Source organism: Tachysurus fulvidraco, chromosome 7 (assembly GCF_022655615.1).
Source record: "Tachysurus fulvidraco isolate hzauxx_2018 chromosome 7, HZAU_PFXX_2.0, whole genome shotgun sequence".
NCBI lineage: Eukaryota > Metazoa > Chordata > Actinopteri > Siluriformes > Bagridae > Tachysurus > Tachysurus fulvidraco.
Genome location: NC_062524.1, coordinates 4,409,032 through 4,416,111, shown reverse-complemented (window position 1 = coordinate 4,416,111; position 7,080 = coordinate 4,409,032). Strand labels below are relative to the sequence as shown.

At 34.2% G+C, this 7,080-nt stretch overlaps 1 protein-coding gene across 1 annotated transcript in view; it reads left to right on the top strand.

Annotated features, from left to right (window-relative positions):
- smad10a (SMAD family member 10a) overlaps positions 1–6,876 on the top strand; it is a 26,088-nt gene extending 19,212 nt beyond the window's left edge. Inside the window, exons 12-13 of the transcript XR_007143576.1 lie at positions 2,258–5,451; positions 6,214–6,876. The gene's annotated coding sequence lies outside the window, so the exon portion shown is untranslated. The remainder of the gene's footprint in view (positions 1–2,257; positions 5,452–6,213) is intronic.
- Positions 6,877–7,080: the final 204 nt, after the last annotated feature.

Below are 7,080 nucleotides of genomic sequence, written 5' to 3'. Positions count from 1 at the left end.
TTCACGTTTCCTGACAACTCAACACGAGCCTGCACCGCTTTAACAGGAGATCCTAATAACGCTAACATGCAAGAAATTACAAGGAGTAAATATCATCATGATACACGATACGAATTCCCACCAAAAAAATGTGAAGCCATAATCTGAATATTCGTATATTAATGAGATTTTTGCTTCTAAAACAAACAAAGTTCCTTCTTACCACCGACAGCTACAGAGCTGTTTAAACTCTGCTCGTTTAATACCAGGAAAGTGTTTTCATTAATGTTCCAGCTATTTCATGGTATATTGTTGTTCCTCTATATTGTACCAAATGTTTTTTTTTTTTATCTAGTCACCTTTTAGATTAAAGCCTAGATCACGTCCTCCGTCTCCTGACCTACCTTCTGAAACCTACCTACTTTCTTACGGGGGTTTCTCGGTCTCTCGTACACGATTCATCTTCGATCAGATTTCAGGACCGGGTGTGTAGGATTTGTGCAGGAAAGGGAATAAATTGGAGGAATTTTCATCCTTTTGAAATAAATAAATATTAAAATACACTATTGTAAATACATCACAGTGAGTATTATTAAGTAACAGAGTAAATCAGTATTGTATGTGCTCACGTATACTGTATGCATTCATAATAAAGGAAGTGTTTAACGGTTATGCACTAAGGACATGGACGGGTGAGACGAGATCGCATGTATTCACAGACCACGGTTACTATATTTAATGTTGTTTTTTTTGGGGGGGGGGGGGTTATATTATTCGTGCCTTTTTCTCCTGTGTCGTTTTTATTTTGGAGGATTAAAGTTCGGTGAGTTAGCCATGTGCCGAAAATGTGTAAAATGTTCAAAACTGTATTGTTACGATGGTAATGTGGACATTAATATGATATAATATAATAGAGTGGGGGGGCACGGTGGCTTAGTGGTTAGCACGTTCGCCTCACACCTCCAGGGTTGGGGGTACGATTCCCGCCTCCGCCTTGTGTGTGTGGAGTTTGCATGTTCTCCCCGTGCCTCGGGGGTTTCCTCCGGGTACTCCGGTTTCCTCCCCCGGTCCAAAGACATGCATGGTAGGTTGATTGGCATCACTGGTAAATTGTCCGTAGTGTGTGTGTGAGTGAATGAGAGTGTGTGTGTGTGCCCTGTGATGGGTTGGCACTCCGTCCAGGGTGTATCCTGCCTCGATGCCCAATGACGCCACAGGCTCCCCGTGACACGAGGTAGTTCGGATAAGCGATAGAAGATGAATGAATAAATGAATAATACTCAGCCTTCTGTCCTATTCAGAAGGAAGTTACAGATGCAGTCAGTGAGTTTCAGATTAAGAGACTTTAAGAATATCTGACAAATTCCCCTCACATTTCTTTAATTCTTTAATATTTAGATAAGAATCTCTCATCTCTACGTAGCCCCAGCTTATAAAAACGTGAGAAAAATAAACACAATATAGACCGCAGACATCAAACCGATCAGGATAAGGAGGCGTCTCTCGCTCGGCTGTTAAAAACAGTTTTAAAATTGCGTTAGCATTAACTGTGCGTTCAAGTCCTTCTGGGAAGTTTGGATCTATGAGTTGGGAAGTCTACGATCATTTATTTTACGTATATAACAGTATCGCGTACGAAGCTGCTTACGGAACGTTAGCTTGTAAAGTGGTTTTGTTAGTTCGGTAGCTTTGCGTTCATTTGGTTAATGCTACTCAATAGTTTTTATTAAAGATAGATTATAAAGTAACATGATGCTTATTACATTGTTATTACATTAACAAAGTTAGCTAGGCCCGAAGAGGCTCTGTTACTGAACGAACGTACAGTGAGACACATCAGGGGTTTTATTTGCTTATAAAATGGGAATCGTGAGACCTGCGAGACCTTGAGAATCGCGAGACATGCACATTTTACAGATTGTCTATAATATCATTTAACAATATAAACCATGGTAAGATGTCATACGATGTCGGTTATCTGTCCACGTTACCATGTGACGTCGATCGGCGCATGGCTAATATCTGTTAGGTGACATTTTATTTGATTTCATTGTTGTGGTTGTGTATTTAATGGTTTTATTTGCAGCGATTAGGAAACCCTTACTACGTCCGGAATGTATCTTCTCTTCAGTTACAGAGAGATTTCAGGTTTCATGATGGATGCAAGAGTCGGAGGTTTGATATGACGCAGGCTCAGGTCGCACAGAGAACTCCGAGCCTCTGTGAGCTTAAATACAAGCTCAGCTCTTTACAATGATTTTACTGCCTTTTATTTCAGCTTCATTTCATACATGACTTTAGATGTCTTCTGGTTGGATTCAAACCTGAACTTCAACCTGAACTTCCACTCCAGATCAGATCACAGGGAATTGATTGCTCCTCTGTCAAATCCAACCCCCATCCTCGACCCCATCTCCAGCCATAACAACCCCATCCCTCCATCCCATCCCCCGACCATCCTGGCGCCAAAAGTCCATTTGGCTCTGCTTGAACTTGTACATAACATTTACTACACGAGCTATTGGTGAATTAAAATAGTGATTTTAAGCATCTGTTATAAAATAGAACTAGAGTTTAGTTTTGCTACTGCATAGCTTGCTAATTACCGTAGCGCGGAAACAAACGTCTTAGTCCGAACCCGTCAAGCCGCGACCGCTTTAGACGACATCTTCGTTCCGCTTCAAGGTGAAACGAAGGTCGGCGTCTTCTACGGTCGTCACCATTATGTAAAAGTAGGTTTATTTCTAACACCTCGTGCCATTACTCCTACAATATATTTGGTGTTCTGTTGTAACTTTATCTGAGAATAGAACCTTTCCTTTAGTCATGGTTCATCAGGACAAACTAAAAAAGCGCTTGTCCCCTGTTTGCCTCTGATGCTTAATGAAGTTATAAAATACATGATGAAATCATGTTTCAGTAACATGACAATCAGTGAACTGGAGAAACTGAATCTAAAAGCATTCCACGTGTTTCTTACAAAGTATTTATCAGTATGTTACCTAATGTGAAAACTGGACTATTTTATCGATATTGTTCTTTCAGTTATTGTTGTAATTAGAATAATTTTATTGTTGAACGACGTTCAGCTCCTGTATGTTGACTGTACACCAAAGTTAAGTAAAAAAAAAAATCATTTTGATACACATACGGTGTGAGTGTTGTGTTTGAAGGGACACTTTCCTTAGATTCTTTCTAAAATAATTAACATTGAGAAACATCTACACCTCGGATTAAAATCTGTACCTCTAAAAATATACACTCTAGATAAAGATCTGAACCTCTAGACAAGAAAACATTTTCAGGTTAAAATCTAGACCTCAGATTAAAATTTACCTCCCAGATTAAAATCTACACCTCTAAACATTCTACACCACAGATTAAAATCTACACCTAAGATTAAGGTGTAAAACACTAGAAAATTGTTTAACCTTCAGATTAATATCTACACTTCAGATTAAAATTTACATCTTACATTAAAATTTACACCACCAAACATTCTACACCACAGATTAAAAACTACACCACTAAACATTCTACACCACAGATTAGAATCTACACCTCTAAACATTCTATACCACAGATTAGAATCTACACCTCTAAACATTCTACACCACAGATTAAAATCTACACCACTAAACATTCCAAACAACAGATTAGAATCTACACCACTAGACATTCTACACAACAGATTAGAATCTACACCACTAGACATTTTACACAACAGATAAGAATCTACACCACTAAACATTCTACACCACAGATTAAAATCTACACCACTAGACATTCTACACCACAGATTAAAATCTACACCACTAAACCTTCCAAACAACAGATTAGAATCTACACATCTAGACATTGTACACCACAGATTAAAATCTACACCTAAGATTAAGGTGTAAAACACTAGAAAATTGTTTAACCTTCAGATTAATATCTACACTTCAGATTAAAATTTACATCTTACATTAAAATTTACACCACCAAACATTCTACACCACAGATTAAAAACTACACCACTAAACATTCTACACCACATATTAAAATCTACACCACAGATTAGAATCTACACCTCTAAACATTCTATACCACAGATTAGAATCTACACCACTAAACATTCTACACCACAGATTAAAATCTACACCTCTAAACATTCTACACCACAGATTAAAATCTACACCACTAAACATTCTACACCACAGATTAGAATCTACACCTCTAAACATTCTACACCACAGATTAAAATCTACACCACTAAACATTCTACACCACAGATTAGAATCTACACCTCTAAACATTCTACACCCCAAATCAAAATATACAAATCAGATTAAAATCTACGTAAAAAGTTCAAATGTAAAAATGATTAATCCTAGATTAAAATCTACACCTCTAAGCATTCTACACAACAGATTAGAATCTACACCACTAGACATTCTACACCACAGATTAAAATCTACACCTCTAAACATTCTACACCACAGATTAAAATCTACACCTCTAAACATTCTACACCACAGATTAGAATCTACACCACTAGACATTTTACACAACAGATTAGAATCTACACCACTAGACATTCTACACCACAGATTAAAATCTACACCACTAGACATTCTACACCACAGATTAAAATCTACACCACTAAACCTTCCAAACAACAGATTAGAATCTACACATCTAGACATTCTACACCACAGATTAAAATATACACCTCTAAACATTCTACACCTCAAATCAAAATATACAAATCAAATTTGATTGTAAAAATGATTAATCCTAGATTAAAATCTACACCTCTATAAATTCTACATCCCAGGTTACAATCTTCTTGTCAGATTAAAATGTACACATCACATTAAGGTCTAAACTGCTGAATAATATTGAAACTTCAAATTAAAATCTACACCTCAGGTTAAGGTGTGATTTAACCTTCAGTTTAAAATATAGTCCTCAGATTAAAATTTACAAATCTTTACAAAAATTTACAAAAACAAATTTACAAAATTTACAAATTAGAATCTACACCTCTATTCTACACCACAGATTAGAATCTACACCTCTAAACATTCTACACACAGATTAAAATCTACACCTCTAGACATTCTACACCACAGATTAAAATCTACACCACTAAACATTCTACACCACAGATTAGAATCTACACCACTGAACATTCTACACCACAGATTAAAATCTACACCTCTAAACATTCTACACCACAGATTAGAATCTACACCACTAAACATTCTACACCACAGATTAAAATCTACACCTCTAGACATTCTACACCACAGATTAGAATCTACACCACTAAACATTCTACACCACAGATTAAAATCTACACCTCTAAACCATGATGTGTTGGGGAAGCTTTAGCTCTTTGGTTAAGGTCTTGCGATACTGTTAGAAAGGTTGTGAGTTTGAATCCCTGACTGTTAGACCCCTGAACTTTAACCTACAACTTCAAATGTAAGTTCTCTGGATTAAGACGTCTGTCAAAACGCTGTACATTTACGATCCTAGTAAATTCCGAGTAATATCTATTTATGTTACGATCCTAGTTACGATATAAACCTCAAAAACAAAATCTACGATAGAAAAGGCTATAAATATCAGATTAAAATCTGTTATAGACATTGTTATTTAATATATACTATACTAAATCTCAGACTTAAATGAATTTTAGGATTATTATCTAAATGGAAGATTAACATCTTCACTCCAGATTAAAGTCTAGATCTCAGATTAAGATGTATTTTACCTAAAATCTAAATCTCATCTTAAAGTGTATATCTCAGATTAAAAAGTAAACATTAATGATTAAATATGGGATTAATTCTGATTGTCTATATGACTTATATGAGCATTGGCATATGATGTATTGAGGTTTAAAAAGAAATTGCACTAGTATAAAAACTTCACACTCATTCAGAGTGATACCTAACATTAAAAACTGGTGTTTTATTTTTTGAAGTAGAAAAAAAACTTTTTTAACAAGAAATGCAATCTAATAAATATTAATTTAAGTTTACTTGAAGTACATTTAATTTTATTTAAGTTTTTACCTAATATTAATTAATATAAATAATATATTATTTATAAAGTTTATACTGAGAATGTTATAAAGACTTCCTTATCTGATGCCTGCTAACAGTTCTTTAAAGAGCAGGATTGTATTGTTCTGGAGAATTCTGAGAGTTTACCACAACTTTAATCATGTGCTTCTTACAGTCACCTGTAGACGGCGCTACTGAGCTTCAACATGACGCTGATTCCTTCTGCATCACAAAGCATTCTCCTCCTCAATAACAAGTATTGCATTAACAATAAAATTAGTGAAGTATATTTTAAAATTATACACCTAATTTATCCAGCAACAAAAAAATTCTACAAAAAGGTTAAAATGATATTTCAGATTCTTGGACACTCTGTAATATAAATACAGAATCTGCACCTTTTTTATTGTATGTACACTTTTTTTTTTTTTTTTGATGTTGAACATGTTTTTGAGTCATTATGTTTGACAAAAAATAATATATAGAAAAAAGGATGTTATATTTTTATGAGGAAAATAAAATAGAAAAATGTCATATATTTTAAATATTTTTATTTTATTTGGAAATTAAGCTGGAAATGAAAACTTATTTTGAAACTTTAAAAGGACTTACAAGCCGAAAAGCTGTCAAAACTATGGACTTTTACAAGGCTGTTAATTACTCTTCTCTAAATTAATTGTATTGCTCGATACCCCTTACTGTATGTGTAAATTTTTCTTTTTCTTATCTTCTATGTTATATTACTGTTTTAAGATTTAAATAATATATCATTGTGTTATGTTATTTGTTATCATTTGTTATTGAAACAATAAAATAAATAAATAAATAAATAAATAAAATCTCCTCCTCTCTCTCTTCCCTCTGTGAGCGACCACCAGTATAATATAAATAAAAATATATATAAAATATATTAACTGGAATAATATAACTGGATTAAAAGAGTAGATGTGTTCTAATTATTTTTGTAAAATATCTGTCTGTTTTTGTAAAACAGCTGAAAACTAACATTAATAACAACAACAACAACAACAACAACAACAAC